General features: G+C 41.5%; 1 protein-coding gene across 2 annotated transcripts in view; it reads right to left on the bottom strand.

Moving 5' to 3' along the window:
- The window catches only part of CHN2 (chimerin 2), a 167415-nt gene that overhangs the window by 25559 nt on the left and 123943 nt on the right, over positions 1 to 17913 (bottom strand). The window lies entirely within an intron of this gene.

The following is a 17913-nucleotide window of genomic DNA, read 5'->3' as shown; positions in this document are numbered from 1 at the left end:
GTAACGGCCTGTGCCGTGCGATTTCTTAAGGCAGATGTGTGCCTTGAACAATAGCCCAAATTCATACACTGAGCAACCTTCCTCTCCACCTCCCCTCCCCAGGCTGTGGTCTCCAGCTAGGTGCTGCCCAAATATAGGCTGAGGGGGGATGACAACGTTACAGCTTCACACCCAAAGGCATTTCCAGGGACAGATCACTTCAACTCTGCAGTGTGTTAAAAATGAAAAGTCAAACAAAAAGCCCCGGGAAAGCCCATAGAAATGAATCCGATGCTGCATCCAATTACACTCAGAGTTCTCAGCCAGCAGTCTGCATGCCAGCAGAGTAAGCCCTTAAAACCATGATGATTGTTTAATCTTACAGGGCTAAAAAATCTTTTTTTTTTTTTTTACTTTTCTTTTCATATCCTGTACAAGGGGAAAAATCCATCAGCACTCCAAGCATTAATAGCACTTTTATGCCACGTTTTAAACTACAGCATTTTCTCAGTGTGCACTTGGCAGCAAGGAGCTAGCTCGCTGTCAGGGAAAGTTGAAAGCCCAGCTGGGACCATGCAGGCCAGGAAGCCCCTGGGCCCTGTGCAGCGCCCAAGTGAAGGCAGCAGGGGAGCTTTGCATGGATGGAGGAAGCCCATGTGCACAGCTCTGCCTGCAAAAAGGGTCTGCAAGGTAGCAAGAACAGTTGTCCTTTGCTCTGGTTGTGTGCTCTATAGATTTGCAGGGAAGGAGGGGAGAAACTGATTTCTAGTTAAAGCCCAGGGACAGGAGGGACCCTGACCAGCCTGTGCTACAACTTTCAGTGTCACGTTGGGCACGTGATTCACTTCTTTATGAGCAGGTAATTCCCTGTCCCAGGACACAGAAGATGTGAGAGACTGAGCATCCCCTTGGGAATGCTTCCCAATGCTTCCCAATTCATGCCTTCCAATGCACTCCTTCAGTGCCCCCTCCCTGCCAGCTTCCCTCCAGCTCCCCTCTCCTGCTCCCTTAGTGAATATGCTCATTCTCCACCCATAAGAGGAGGACGGGGTTACCTCCTCAGCAGAGCACTGTGAGATTTAATTCTCTAACAAATGTCTAATGCTCAAGATGCTGTGAGAGAACAAAGTAGGGGGTTACCGGAGCTGCTGGGAAAACTACGTCTTTGAACTAGAGACACTAAAGACCACATCAGCCCTTTAGAGTCTGCCCCACTTCAACTTACTTATCCAGAAAATATGTGAAATTAAAGTATTTAATTCAGTTATGTTAACTTACTTGCAGAGTTGAACTTGGCTCTATTTTTTTCAGTCTGCTTTTACCTCAGGCTGAAAAGTCAGAAGGTTCACCTAATTCACTTACTAAAACCTCCACCATATAGACCGCCTGCTCTTAGTAAAAGCAATGCTTTCCTGATTTGAAAGCCCGTGGGGACAGATGGTTGGCCGTCAGTAACATCAGGCCATGCAATTTCAGATAGTGCCCTACTTAGGGTTTTCAAGTTGTGCAACCTGCAAAATCAGCTTCGTGGCTATAAAATGATGCACCTACTTCTATGTATAGTACACTTCATTTCTTTCTTTTCCAGGTAACTCACAGCAGCTCTTTTTACGTGCTCCCATCTCCAAAGCTCCTGCTCCCCAGCAGGGAGGACTTCTACACAACACCACTGCTCTCCAAACGTTTGCTGCCTTGCCTTTCCCCAGGGCTTGGCACTGTTATCTGACCACTGTGACAACTGGCTGTGATGTTATGTATGAACATTGCTTTGCCTGGATGAAATCCCTGCTGCTCTTCCCATATGTCCTCCTGCTAGTGAGTCCTGATTTCTGCTAGCTCAGGAGCATTATCTGCTTTCCAGCAGAAAAAGGCAGACTACAGCTCTCCAGTTCTCTCTCAGTGTATATCAAGAGATGAGGAGCACTGGCTTTAGGGATATCTGTAACCCCAAAGGCTTCAATTTGGTCCATCCCAAAAGAGACTTTGGAGCAGTTTGAAGTTCTTACCACATTCCAGTTTCTTTCCCCAGTTACATTTTAAATGTATTTATATTTGTCGGGAACAAAACCCCCAAACTAGCTTTGAGTTTTAGACACCTGTGAAGCTGTAGCATCTAAATCCCTGTATATACATAAGCCACTTTCTCTCTGACTTCCAGCATAATAGATGCAAAGTCAGAGAGAGGTCAGTTTCCTAATAATGGTCTAATATTTGCATTTATGCAGCTAGACTGATTAAAATCCCATTATATAACCAATATATTTTACATAACATGGCAGACTTGATACTCAAACTGCAGGCTTATGATGATATATTTTGGAATTTCTATGTATTAAATTATTTTTGGAATATCAGAGCGTCATCCTGGGATCAGACGTACAGTACCATACTTAATGGAAACTCTGAGTGTTCACACAGAAGCATTAAACTTAATAGACTTGGAGGAGGACAAGTCAGCGAAACCAGTTCATATGACTAAGGCAGATCAGTATTTACTGTTTATTATATATGAAATTTTATTTATCCCCCTGACTGCTTTTTTTGCCTTGCTTGAGCCCTGTTTAGATAGTTGTTTAATGGGATCCCTTGCAAACACAGGATGTGTACAGAAAGCCACAGTGAGTGCTTCCTCTTAAGAAGCTTAATCATACGACTGGAAGAGTGTAAATTGAGTTTAGATATTAGGAAAAATTTCTTCCCTGTGAGGGTGGTGAGACACTGGCACGGGATGCCGAGAGAAGCTGTGGCTGCCCCATCCCTGGAAGTGTTCAAGGCCAGGTTAGACGGGGCTTGGAGCAACCTGGTCTAGTGGAAGGTGTCCCTGCATATGGCAGGGGGTTGGAACTGGATGATCCAACACAAACCATTCTATTATTCTATATAAACCCCTATCTAAAATGGTGCTGTAAAACTGAGATGAGCTGGAGCACATATATAACCCCTTCCCTCGCTAAATATAATGCAAACAGCAGCAATGACAAATTCTCAGCAGCGACCAGTTCCAACGTACTGATGCCATAGGCCAACCCGAGTGCTCTTCTTTATCCATTTTCTTTTTCCTAATACAAAATTTACTGCACATGGTGTCAACTCACTTAAAGAGCATCTCTTGATCAAGTTAGCCTGCAGCTAAGGAGGAGAATACCAGTGGCTAAAAATATTATTGCTGATTGTCAACGAATGTCTAAGCTAGTGAAGGCTGAAAAGCAAATACGGGTTGCCTGTGTTTTCAGACCAAAGGATTTCTGCACAACGTATGATTTTAATTTGCTAGTCTCTCTGCAAAACACATGCACTGTGTAGCAAATTGGGCATTTACAGCAAAATAAATGTCACAGAACCAGAGTAATAAAAATAAAGTGGGGGAAGGAGGGCAACTCAGCTGTTGGCCATTTCCAGCATGCTTTTGCAGAGCAAGCTGAACCACACCATTGTCTCTCCCCTCAAAGACTGGCGTCTTGTTTGCTAACAAAGGCCTCAGGGGTAGGAAAGAACAAATTGTAGTATGAAAAGCTTTCGGTTTTGTACATGTGGCATGATTTCTGTTGTAGTTGTGTGGGCAGCACTGAGGACTCACTGGAAGTAAGCCATGCGGAATCTTCACATGCCACCCGGCTCCTCCATGCCAGCATCACCATGGCAGGAAAAGATGCTGCAGGAGCAATGGCTGTTCTCCTGCAGCCACTGCTGTGCCTGCCCAGGGCTGGCAGGGAAGGAGTATCAAATGGCATGTCCTTGGCTCGCTGCTCTACCTGCCGAAGGTAGAGCAACTATGGCAGACAGGACCAGCGTGGGCATGTCTCCTTGGGCAACGCCACAAGTGAAAAGGAGTTTGCTCCGTGATGAGGCTTTGTGACAAATCAGTGACTGCTCTCTAACTAAATACACATAACACTGCACACAGATACAGTCATAGGTCAAAGAGAGGCCTCTTTCCTCGCAGGCACAGCATACTCGGTAATCTGCCAGATTATGTTTGCTCAATTGCAAACACACCGTGGAGATGACACACAATGCAGGAATCTCCCAGCTATTGGTTTTTTCCTGGTTTTCTCCCATGAGCTCTTCCCACGATGTGCTCAGGAGACAACGCCAAAGCAGCTGTCTCTTAGCAAAACACAGGGCACAGAGGGGAAATGGTGGTGGAGGCTGGTCAGATAAAGGCTTTTGCCATACCACAATGCCTCCAGCCTGTGCCTCCCACTGCCACGGCACTGGGAGCTGCCACTAAAAGGCTTCTGTGCTGCTGAAACAGTGGGAGGAAACAAACTCCAAGCAGAAAACGTACTGTATGTGAAGCAGAGCACAATGCCTGCAGAGTGGCGCTTGCCAACCTGACCTTGCAAAACCCGCTTTCCTAAGAAACCCTCCCTCTGGCAGGAAGGCTCTTGATGTCAATTAGGTGAACAGAGTCTGCAAGAGGTGAGCAGGGCCAGGACACTCCACAACACAAAGCTTGGGGTTAAGAAAGGAGTCAGACCACACAGAAACTAGTCTGCTGCTCTGGTTTGCTTCTGAGGGGAACATAATCTACTTGCTCCCAGGGAATCAAAAATAGACAAAAATAATTACCATTAATTGGCTGCCACCCTCTGTTCAACAGAGCTCCAACTGTAATCACTGAGAGTTTCCCCCAGCGCAGGTCCATCTGGACCTCTCAAGTCTTGTCCACTGAAAACCCAACAATCTCTTGTTCCCAGCACAAAACTTCCTTTCAGGCACGCTGGTGCTCAGTAAACTGTACGCTGTCATTAAAAACACCAGCACTGCAGGTTTTTTTAAAGGATTAAGATATATCTATAATTTTGACTTTTACTCCACGGAGTTTCGACTTTCTTTTTTTCAATAACCACGAGTCCTTCTGCAACTCATGAGTGTGAGGAGCTGCCAAAAATATGCATAAGTGCTTGCGGCAGCAGATTATCTACGCTGAGTGCCTATTCTGGAGAGCCTGGATGCACTTCCATCGCCACCAATCACACCTATTTTTTGAGGATAACCCACTTCAGAGCAAAAGGAACTGCTCATTTAGGAGGACTCCTGCAGTAAATGCTCTGAAGTTAACATTATTAAAATTTTAACCTTGACACCTCTCCTAAATCAATGTGATTGACTGTTTATTGGCATCACAGTGACCAGTTGTCATTTATACACACTTCTTGCTGAGAGGGTATTCGGTCCCCTCCCCCACTGATAAAAATCATAATTTACTTACAGCAAATGGAAACATAATCTCCCTTAAACTTCAGATCCCCATTCTAAATCCTCCTCAAAAAGATTTTTCTGTATGCATCATGATTATTTTTCCCAAAACAATGTAGTGAACCAAAAGGTTAAATGCTGTAGAATCAGCAATGCACTGGCGAGACTATTATTAAAAATAGTAGTTGCTGTAAGCTTTTTATAGAGTATTAATATAATAAACTATTGTCTATTTTGGAACAACAACTGGAGGTTACATTAAGTGGTATGCAATTACAGAGTCATCTCCAATTAAAAAATAATGGGTGGACTAAAACCTCTCATGATGTCAAGCAACTGTATCATTTAATATCTTGTGTATTTCACATCCACCATTATATTTAATATTCCTGAAACAGTATTTTGATTTCGTATTTTTGTAAACTATAATAAATTTGCATTGTGTTACAATGTCAGTATCAAGGAAGAAATAGTCCAGAACTAAGGGAAGGCTCTAGGTATAGTATGTACTAATTCAGCAATTCCCTCAAATAACCCTGTAGAGATTAACATGGTAACAGCAGGTCTAGCCTATTTGTTGCCTTGACTTCTTTTCCTCCCACTCGCTGTTTTATCCTTCCCAATCCATCTCCATACTTGTCAAGGTTATTAATGACATTTTCCTGGCCAAGTTCATGATCCTCTCCTCTGTGCTTAATATTCATGACCCAAATGGTAGCAGAAGGATGAAACAGCGAGTGCGTTAAGGCTAAGTGGGGCAGATGAGAGCAGAGCTGGTCACCACTGCCATTGTGGCTGCCACAGAAGAAGAGGAGCACCAGGTCCCCCATGGTGGGGCTGGCAGGAGCCACTTCATCTGCAAATAGGACTTTCTCAGGGAAACTGCACTGAATTTACTTCTGAATTACTTCTTGTTCTCTGCGTGGATACAACACACGATTGACTGCAATGTATGTGAATGAGTACTGTTTTCACACTTACAAATGAGTGTCTATGTATGTGTCTACAAATGACAGATGTCTATAATAACATCTGGTCTGTAGGCAAACAAAAATTCAAACATAATTTTTATCCTGATATTTGTCAAAAAATCTGCAGTGATCCTGCTATTCTGTCAATGAAGTTGCTTTCGCTGGCAACAAAACAGAGTATTTTTCTAACAATATAGACATTTAAGGATAGGATGGATGGATGGATAGATGGCAGATGTCTAATCTAAAACAGTAATCCGGACTCTCTTTATAACCAAAGGAGAAAACCAGAAACCTCCAGACAGTGATTCATCTTCTTGTATAACAGATCGAGCCTAAAATGGGTGAGCATGAATAGCCTCCTTGCAGCTCTCTTATGGATCTTATAAAGAAATTAGATGACTCAAGTAGAAACAGACAGCTTACTTTAAGATATTAAAAATTAGCTAAGATTAATGTCTCTCTGAACTCTTTTCTATTTCTACTATACATTCAGTATAAATTAAATAAGGGATCATTTATTTCATCAGCCTCAAATATATCTATAAGTAATTATAGAGTAATAATTGTACTTTGTTTTGGTTATCAGTACTTCCCATACTTCAGACCTGGCTAAGACTCCTGCTCTGGCAACATGGAATACCCGGTTTACTATATAATTTGTTACACTGCATGTACTTTTATAGGTTTACCTGGGCTTATTGCATGAACTTTCACAAGAAATATAACTATAGTGGAATTAGTTTGTACTTTATACAAATTTCTGATGCTGACTATATAGATAGCCAGTATTTTGACATTTCACCCACAGAGCCTAGCCAGGTAATGAGCTTAACAGGACACACAATGGCCTTTCTGAATTAAAAGGGAAGTGACTCATGCTCTCTGCAATATATGGGGCTATTAGTCAAGAGACAGAAATTTAAAAAAATATCCTAAACATTATAGTTTTTATCCAGACCCTGGTGGATGTTGGCTCAGCACCATGTAAGCTATACATGCATAAGATGTGTTCATCTTATGTTTTTGCTATGACGCTCCTGCTTTCTGAAGAAACAGCACTTTGTTTAGGAAAGCCAGCTTGCCATTGATCAAAACTGTCATTGCCCTCCAAGGAGACTGCAGAGCTTGAACTAGAGCCAAACCTGCTGAGCTACCAGAATGAAGTGGAGCAGTTAACGTGCTTACTTCCTGGGCTAAGGAGAGAGAAGGCAGCAAGAATGTCCCCTGTAAGAAAGGTGATGCCTGTGAGCCCTACGGAGTGCCCTTGAAAGGATGGGAAAGGGGCTAGAGGCACCGTAAGTGCAGCAGTCCTGCCCTTGGGATCCTTTTCAGCTGGCTCTGTGGGGTTGTCATTAAGCATAACTGCTTGTGCGCTAAAGGAGCTGGTTGGGTGCCATGCTCAATCACAGGGTTAAACTGAGGACCACGTTTTGTGAGACTGCATTAAGTCTATTTAATGTCAGGACATCAAATGAATGAACTTTGTAATAAATCCCAGTGCTATAGCTGGTGGGCATAAGGCCTGCATGTTTGACTGTATGCCTCATTACACACCCCAACACACACAGAGCACTGTACACAAACACCTACATCCTCATATTCGGGATAATTCTCATTTCTCTGCTTCAAACACTACTACACCCTACAGGCAGGTATTACCTCAAAGCAATACAGTAACCAGCTATCTGCTCTGTACAGTAAAACTTGACACAGCAAATATAAATACCATACAAAAAATAAACCACATAGATTTATTCTGTTTCTCACTTTGAGTTCTGATACTCTATGCTGGTGGGAGTAAAATTCTGTCAGAGTGAGACCAACTCAACCTTGTAGCATATGCTCTGGGCTGAATCTTACGGATCATAGTCAGATTTTCTGTTCACAGAGAGAAATAAAAATCCACTCCTCCTGGGATTATGACAAAATATGGAGGAAAACAGGCTTCAGGAAAGTTTCCCAGAAACAACAGAGTCAGACAGCAACGGGATTTATGTTCAGAGCCACCAACCACTCGGCAGAGCCAGCTGATCTCTGGGTGGGGGCTGTAAAGCAACACCAAGAAAGCTGACAGAATGTAAAGTATGCTGTGGAACTCTCAGGAACCAACAGCAGTGCCCTAAGTTCTGCTCCAGCTCAAGAGAGCTTAAAACAAGAGAATTCAATGTGAGTTAAAGAAGAGATTTATGTAAGTGAAAGAGAACAAATAATTTATGAACCAGCAATTCACAAACCAGTGATCATCTTGTCTAAAGAAAAATGGCAATCTATACAATTGTTCCTGGACAGTAACTGTTCAGGAGTGGATTTTCAATGGTGTGATGCTTTGTTCATTTAGCACTCACAGGGACATGGGAATAATAAGCAATCTGAAGGGAGGATGGTGCAATCAAGCATCAAGCATGCAAAGCATCAAGCAGTATCAAGCAGCAAACAGGATTTTTTCCTAGTTTTGGCAGTTTCTGTGTGGTGTGAAAGAACTCTAAAGCTTTTCAAACTTACAAACAGCATGACTGAGTTACACTGCTGCTCAGCAGTCATGACACTTTCAGTAAAATGCACAATAAAGGACCTAGAAACCTAGGCATGTGTTTTCCATCGTTAGTAATATTTCTGTCCCCTTTTACTGCAGCATCTTGTGACTTCTTGTAAAAACACATAAACTAGGTAGACGATCTATGGCAAAAGGAATTATTCATGCCATTTAGGCAATTAGCAAACAAGAACACAAGTTTTCAGTTTGAAAGAATACTTTTTAACAAGCCTGAGCCATTGTACTTTACCAAAAATGCTGTACTTTATGACTGTGAACTTCTATTTCAGTATCCTTTATGAACTGCATGGCAAAAAAAGAGTGAGGGTAATAGGGAACTATTTTCCATGTGCATAAGTAGAACTGCGGAATGGAAGGGATCACTGGTTTTGGTGCTGGGCCAGCCGTGGCTGTCTTATGGCTTTTCTGAGCTAAGCTGTATATCCATGAATGCCTCTGCACCCCGGAACGCGTTTCCCTGAGGAGGGAGCATGCAGTGCTTACAGCTTACCCATTTATGAAATATGTACTTCTGTTCCACCAAGCTTCAAGGAATGTCACCCTGTTCATGGGAGGCAGGGTCAAATCCTGGATTGTCATACCAAAAGAAATATGACCGCTGGTATAACTCTGACTAATGCCTCCAAAATGCATGTTTGCTTAGAAACAGAGCAGGAATCTATGCAGACAAAAGTGGTGTGGTGTTAAAGGAGAAGATAGGAAGCTCTGTACTCAGCTGTGATCACTCACCTATTTCATTATAGGTGTGAGCTTTACCCTATAATATTATGTTCCCCCTTAGAAAGGCTTCTATAGCTTAAACCTGTATCAGCTTCTGTTCTCCTTATGGACCCAGCACAGAAAAAGAATAGCTGGGACAGGACTAGTACCACTTGTTGAAAAGTAGAAAGCTACCCGCAGGAATGGGAAATTTTATCCCATGGAGTATGTACTCTCCTTCAACTTACCCTGCAGAAAAAGCAGCTCAGAGCATAACCAACTTCTCCTGGATGTGGCTTCTGAGCCACACTCAGCTTCCCTTTTCCCACAGAGAAGCTAGGGAACTACTGTGTGCTGAAGGCTACACATGAAAAGCATGGTTCACTGCACTTTTACAAGGGTGTGTTAGAGGATACGCACTTGAGATCACACCCTTTGAACTTGTATAAAGTACCAGAATGAATCAAAGTTATTTTACTTTCCCTTCAGAAGTACTGTTTTGTGTCATGTTTGCTTTGCCTGCTGCTTGAAGCTGGTTGTTACTCCATTACTCCGTGGGTAGAAGCAGTGTGGCTAGCCTTGAAAGCATATATGCATTCCCACGGCCAGTAGAGAAAAACTCAGACAAAGACTGACCCCACTTCTCTGCTAGTGAATGAACACACAAAGGCTATATAATCCATGTTTTATTTTTCCATACAGGTGTCATTTGACCCTGATATCCTTATAACTGCCTATGACCTGCAGCCCGCTGCCCTCTGGTCTGAAGCAGCGGCTTTTGTTCCTGCTGGCACACCATGCACAGCTGCTTCCATCATTGTTTGGAGGGGGACAGATGGCTGTTCTCAGCACAAAAAGGAGATTAAAAAAGAACTGCGCGAATGACATCACTACCCTGCCTGGGATTTAATTCATAGGGCCCGTGGGGCTACCACCAGCATGAACTCAAACTGCAGTTGGTTCTGCCCATGGAGAGGAAAAAGTTTGTGTTTTGCAGAATGCAAGACATTTCTTTTGAAAATGTTGTTTCCATCACCCTAATATTTATATTCTTTAACCGCTGTTAAGCTAATCTGAACAGATGCTGCCCTATCAGCAGCAGCACTTTTAAAGTATTCTAAAAGCAAGACTGGTACTGTACCCCATCTTTATCCAGGCCTGTAGTTCAACTGCAGTAACATCATTTAAAGCTTATTTATTTTGTTTCATTTTGTGATGAGGAGTTCATAAGAAATGGTTGGGGAAACACAAAACACAATAAATGAGTTTCGCCAATCCTGATAAGACGTTTTGTAGGTAAAACATCGCATCCATGTCTCATAGCCTCACTTAAGTCAATGCACCTAAATAGCACAAAACTTGAGTTCTGGAAGTAGTTAGCTTTGTAGTCACTTTTCTGCCTTGAATTCAGCTCTAGATCTATGAAATCACTCTCAATTCTCCCCTTGTGGACAACAAAGAACAGCAACCATTGTGGTACTTCACAATGAATTCTCTGGGAAACTACAAACACCTTCAATGGACTGTGTATACAAGCAATCTTGTCCAGCTAAAGTATTTTCTGCAGCTAGTGTTTATCTGAATTTATGTGTTATCTTAAGCATATTACCTGATCACTGTTTGAGACAGAGGAATTTGGCCTCTGTGTATGCCTGGTACTGGTACCATCTGTACCAAAGTTTTTCTGCAGAGCAGAGAATTTTGCTTTGCAACAGATGTCTCACTGAAGACACTCGTCAAAGTGGCCATGTAGCTGCTACCACCCTCTTTATCTTACTGACAGTAGTAGATATGTAGGAATGGAGCCATGCGAAGATGAAACCATTCCACAAAGAACAAAAAGCTCTTTCAAGGTGGCTTTGGTTGTGTGGGTTTTTTGTTTTGGTTTGGTTTTTATTTGTTTGTTTGTTTTCCTTTCAGGAAAAAAGGAAGCAATTTCTTCTTTCATTGAGTGACTGGGAAGAACAGAGACACGCTTCTCCACTCAGCCCGAGCTGGGGCTGGGACCCACTACCCTACAGTGCCACACCGCAGCTCCTGCCCCAGCCCCCATGGCTGAACCAGGCTCAGATTGAGGATGGTTTTACTCCTCAGCACAGATCAGCATCCATGGGAGATGTCACTGTCTGTGGTTTAGCCCAAACAACCAAGCTGAGCCTCTTTCTTCCTGCATGTAACCACACAGCGTAAGGTCCAGATTATCCCCTTGGGCACAGCTGTACAAACCAGCTCTCTCTGGAAGATTGCCGGAGCAAACCCATCGGTTTGCATAGCTGTGGCCAGTGGATAGGAGCACAGAAAACCATGATGCTGATGAGACAAGAGATTTAACAGCTCCCACCAAATGTGCTCTGAGTTTTACTGTCTCAGAAATGCTGACAGCAGCACCAGAATATACTAGAAGGGCTTGAACCAACAATGCACTGCACATCTTCCACTAATTCAGACCTGAAAGCATTCAGCACACCATAGAGTTAGACCAGAGGTTATGATAAAAAAAAAGGGAGGACTCTTTGCTTCATAAAGTACCATCATTTTTTACTTTGCTAATCTGAAGAGTAGAACAGTCTATCAGTCAGTACACTTGAACTTGGATAGGGATTTTTCAAGGAAACACTTTTTGTTGCAGAATACGTGACTCTTCAGATCAGGAACTTTGCTCAGGGAAGTTCTGACCAAGACCCAGATTCCATTTTTTCAAACTGTAGAAACATTTAAGTTGGAAATATCTTAAACAGCAGTTTTCTGTTTCCAGTTTGAAACACTTTGTTAAAAACAGTTAACAAAACATTAAAACCACTTGGAACAGTTTCAGTCAATCTAATTTAAATATTTTTTCTGCCTTTTATCCTGCTTCCTCAATGCTCAGTTATGGGAAGCTGAGTGTTCTACTTTTATCATACCTCAGAACAAAGTAAGAACAAAAGTGCAGAAATTGCCCATTACTATTATAAGCCTCCATTATAGTAATTTCATAAAATTTTAGTTTCAAAGGTGATCCTCTACCCAAGCAAAGTTCTATTCCCCTGCATGAGCTCAATACAGAGACACAGGGGCTTTGCATTCACTTTTTCCTGTTAATCTGTTGTTCCCCAGGGCTCTTTTAATCTGCAGTGATAGCCTCAGTCCCACCAAGAACACCTTTTCTGCTACTAAAACAAAAGGAACATCTCTAATACTTGATTAATTCCAAGCAGAAAAGTATTTTGGTTGAAGAAAGCAGTAACAAAAGACTCATGTCTGAGCAGGCTGACCTGAATCATGGCCGCCTTCTGCTTTCAATTTTTCTCTCTTGGGACTTCAACTGAAAGACAGACTTAATCTAGCCAGCCCAGGAAGAAGGAACACACTACAGCCATACCCTTGCAAAGGCGTATTGACAAGAAGCACCCATGAAGGAATGCCTTAGAAAGACTCTCAGCTGTTTGTTAAGTATCACACTTCAGCCCCAGTGGAGGGGACAGACATACTTAATATAGAAGGCATTAATGAAGGATTTACTCAGCCAGGAGCAGACAATGCAGCATTTTAAGCCTCATGTTTACACAAACTAGTCAAAGACTTGCCAAAGCACAAGATAACAGCTAAAATCAGATTAAACTGCAGTGAAAGAAAACTATAGTAGCTCCACACATGTCTTTTTGGTGGCACATTTTCACACCGCATTAATTGCCTCCATTTACATCAAGTTCATTTCCAAATTAGACAAAACGTTGTTTTTTCTTTTTTTTAAATTGCAACATTAAAAATAACAGCTTGTCGGGTCTACATTTTGAAAAATAGGCTGAGCACTAGGTTGCCTATTCAGACAAAGTAAGTAAGTTAGTTTATCACTTAAATGCATTTTCACCTCATTTTAAAACTATCTGATTTTCTTTTAGAAGTTTAACAAGTTGGTTTACTATTGCTCTAATACATGGAGATTTCATTAAATGACCTGCCATCTTCTATCAGCATCATCATGATTACATGCTGCCCTTGTTTAATTTTACTTTATAGCAATTTTTTGCAACTTGCCAACATGGGTTCTTAGTAATTTAACAGAAGTACAAGACAGGCATGGAAAGCAAGCTAGTCACTTCCATTTCCCCTGTGTTCCACATTTCCTTCACACCCCAGTTTTGCAGCTTTCAGTGCTGCATGGTACTTGCAAGGCAACAGACCTGGAGACTTTCCTAATGTGTAGGATGAGGGGCTTTTTGCTTTCTTACTAATTATCTGCTTCATTAACTTCAGCAGTGGCAAAATGTTACAAAGAGAAAGGTTATCTCCACAGGCAACAGTTCACAAATCACCTCAAGCTTTACAGGCCAAACCTCAACATCCTAAATTTGTTTGCAAAATTACAGGCAAAACGTGCCTTACAAGACATGCACCACTTGCTCCGCAATGCTCGAGCCACTGAAGAGGTTGTTGCTCTAGCACCAGTTCCTAGCTTGGTTTTTAGGAACAAGCAGCTTTTAGCCGCAATGGGACAGATGGTGGAGGCAAGGAATGTTTCTAAAGGAAACCACTGCAATCCACAGGTTAAAAAAATATGTGTCCTTACTAGATACTACTGCCTACGAATGCCAAGAGCAGTGGAGGGTGTAGCAATATCTCCAGCTGCAGGCTGTAGTAACACATGCCAAGCAAACACTAGCACTTGAAGGAGCTGTAATCTCCAATAGACTTTCAGGTTGCTTCATCACATCACCTAGATTCAGCTTCTAAGTCCACAGCTTGACTTTGTCACTCAACCTCTACACCTCCATAGTGCCACAGCTGCATGGGCTTTGCAGGGCAGAAGCAAGAGGGAATATTTGTCCCAGGGAGCTCCTGGCACAAAGAATCAACCCCTGGAAATGAACAAGCAGTTGCTCTCAGCTAACAACAAAGCCACTAAAAAGCAATTACAGTTTTTTCCCCAGCTTTTTCCCCTGTCAGTCCAATCAAGGTCTTAGCAGTGTGAAAAACATATGTTTACTGATAAGGGGAAGAGTTAAGAACCATGCAGGTACCAGCTCTCTACCCCCAGCCAGTCAGGGCCAGGTACCAGGTTTTCGCACACTGTGTGCAAAGGGAAGGGATGAGGGGGAGGCACCGCTTCTCAAAAACCATAGCAGTGCTAAGCACCAGATGAGATCAGAAGGGCTTTGGAGATCAATCAGGGATAAGGAGATTAGCTCCATAGTTTCACATGGACCAATGTCATGGGAAGTTTAGGCTACAGATGAGGGAGAACGGTGGTGGTTCTAGCAGATCAGGAAAACACCAGCTAGGCAATCAGAAAGTTGTCCTGAGCAGCCAGAGCAATACAACTGAAACACTCCTCCTACAAAACTAGAACATCAAAGACAACTTACAACTGCAGTACTTTTATTTCTTATTTTTGAGTGACAAAATGTTCCACTTGAAAGGAAGAAAAAATTAGCGAATTTTCAGCCAAGAGTCTTCTGTAGTTCAGCACCAGCTCTCAACAGGGTATCTGCCATTTCATAATGACAGACTTTCACCCTGTATATTTTTCACCTTCTGCTTCCTGCCCTTTTGTAATTGCCTGTCTGACATTAGAAGTGAGCCATCCATCGTACTGAACACTTTTAGGCCACTATTTTTAATGCATTTTTACATACCATCAATATTCTTGTCGTTTTCTGCTCATATCCAGCCGAGATGGTCCAAATAACCACAGTCTCATCAAATGAGAAAAACACTTACTGAGCTAATGCTATTGGTTAAGTTTCATTTTTATGCTCTAAGGTGTCTGGAATCACTAAAATGCACTAACTAAAGAAACTTACTTTCTTTCTACTTTTTAGAAAGAATGAAACATCCTCTATGGTTAACTATACAGTAATTCATGTAGTGAATTAAATGATCAGACACTCTAGCTTTAAATAAGTACTTTGATGTACGCTTTAGCAATTCTGCAGTTTACTGTGATTTATATTTGCAGAAGCCCTTTAGGATTCAAGGGCTTTTTAAATGGCAGGGTCACAGAGTAAGAAGAATTTTCCTTTGTTTGGTAAATGTGTACAGTCTCACTATTTATTGCTAAGAAGAAATATCATCATATTTATCATCAGCAAATCTTCTAAAGTCTGCAAAGTATCAACTAGCTGCACAGCTAATTTATAAAGCTCATTACTGTTTTAAATTGTTACTATGTGCTGAACAACCCATAATGGAGAGCATTGATTTTGACACCTAATTTCCTTGTGTTCATACTTGGGTAAGACTCCAATTGACTGAACAGACTCTTTTGTTTTTCAGTAGTGTTTATTATTTGCGTTGCAATAGTGCACAGGAGCTTGAGCCTTTGACCAGGCCAAGGCAACAGCGATGCTGTACAAACACGGAGTAAGAGACCGTTCCCTGCTCTGAAGAGCTTACAGTCTAGAAAGCTGCCCCACCTGTGTAACAAGGACTTTTTTTTCACACAAGAAAAAATATGAAATGAAACATAACCACAACAGAAAAAGACATTCATGTTTAAGCCTGTGAAAAAGAATTAGCAAATATTGGAGCAAGGACCCAATAGCAAATTACCAGAGTGTTTTAAAAGTGCACTATATATTACACCCCAGGTAGTAAAGCTCCTGTCTCTCCTTTGCTTAAGTGCTGAATTACAGATTAACACGCAAATGAAGAGGAGGAGGGAAGTAGAAACCCCATTTTCATTCACAGGTTTTTCTCCTTGCTGTCCCAGAATAACCAGATCCCTTATTTCTTCGGAGAATAAATCTGCACAACTTCAAGAGAGAAATGTGTACAAAGGCCAGTCAATTTACTGAACATTTATAAAAGTCTAGAGCTCTCCTTGAATATTATCATGGGATGTAAATTATTTTACAACCCAATACTCCAGTTTGCAATTCCTAACAAACCCCAATCTGCCTGAGAACCAACCCTTGCTATTGCAAAAGTCTGCAGTCCACAACACATACACAAGTAAAATATTCTTAGAACATCTACTGAAAAATCACAAGTATCTTAGCTCTAAATGAGCCTCTCTTAGCCTTTCCGTTAAAATAAATCTTTAAAATAACTTCCTAAGTTTATAAATAGACTGCAAACTAAAACATTTTGGAGCCAAGAAATACCAAAGCTAAGAATTATCTGAAGAATTCCAGTACTGCCCTTCTGGGTACAACACAAATCTACAACATATTTTGTCTAATTTTGTGTGTGTGTATATATACACACACATATATATGTATTTATAGTGTCTGCCATTCCATAGACATAATAGGAAAGCAGCAAATATTAAGATAAAGGTGATAGTTTATCAAAGAGTGTGAGCGGATTAGACTTGGCTGACAAACAAGGTGGCTTCTTCTGTGTAAAATCTCTCATCTTTATTTTCTAAAATGTTAAACCCCAGAGGAAATGGTGGGCTTCTGGTGGAAGGAGTTTTCTGGCAAAATTTCAGTTTCAGACAGTTTCAGGTCTGCCGTGTCTGGGGAAGATCTGCCAGCCAGACTGTGGTTTGGGTTCTCAGCTTAACGGCTGACTGCCTAAGGCCCAGGGATCATTAACTTCCAACATAATTAGCCGATCTATCAGGCAGATTACACCGAAGCTGAGGACACCTAAAGAAATCCAAGGAAGTGGTGAGGTGTGAGTGCTGAAGGTGGAGGTGTGATGTGTGAATACATATGGTCACTTGGATTGAGTATATTTTTTGTTTTGAATGAAATATTTCAGGCTCAAACATACATTTGCTGAAAAATAAAGAATAGAAAGCCCCTAGGTGTTGCTGGAAAACTTCCAAATATATCTAACCTGGACTCCTGCCGAAAGAGATCGACTGTGCTTACTGGAAGAACCAGGACTAATTTAATGAGCAGTGGGTCTACTTTTTCAGCAGTGAAGGTAAAAATAAATATTGAGCAGCTGCCTACTTCACTATGCAGTGACCAGAGGCTTTAATCCATTCGATAGACCACAAATCTGCATGGAAACCAAAGAACAGTGGAAGTATTTTATATTTAGGAATCTATTCTACTCATGTAATATAACATTACCCTATTTTTCTTTAATAGATATGCATATGTATATATCTTTTGATATGCTATGCACATACAATATATATGCCTATAACATGCATATCAGTATAGAAGCATCTCTGTATCTAAATTTAATTAGTCAGTTGGAGATATTTGAAAAATGTATGAGAGGCAAAAGAAAGAGTTGGCATGCCAACTGGAGCAATGCACAGTAAACACCACCCTTATGTACCCAAAGTCTGTCTCTAAACCAGGCATTATTGTGCTAAACTGTATACAGGTAAAATATAATTATCAGCATATTTCATCAGAAATATGCAAATATTTAGACTTTTGGAATCACAGTTCTATATATTAGAGTCCCATACAACTATATTTTTAGTAGTAGGTACATAGGATAAAGTACAGCAGTTAGAAAGATTGCACACGTTTTTTTATAAGGATTGAAGTTCATAGCCAAATTAAAAGAAAGCTTTTATTCTGAGAAAAACGTGTCACCTGTTCTTTCTGCATA

The sequence above is a fragment of the Strigops habroptila genome, chromosome 1 (genome assembly GCF_004027225.2).
Source record: "Strigops habroptila isolate Jane chromosome 1, bStrHab1.2.pri, whole genome shotgun sequence".
NCBI lineage: Eukaryota > Metazoa > Chordata > Aves > Psittaciformes > Psittacidae > Strigops > Strigops habroptila.
The sequence above is the reverse complement of the archived record's forward strand: the minus strand, read 5'-3'. Positions and strand labels throughout refer to the sequence as shown.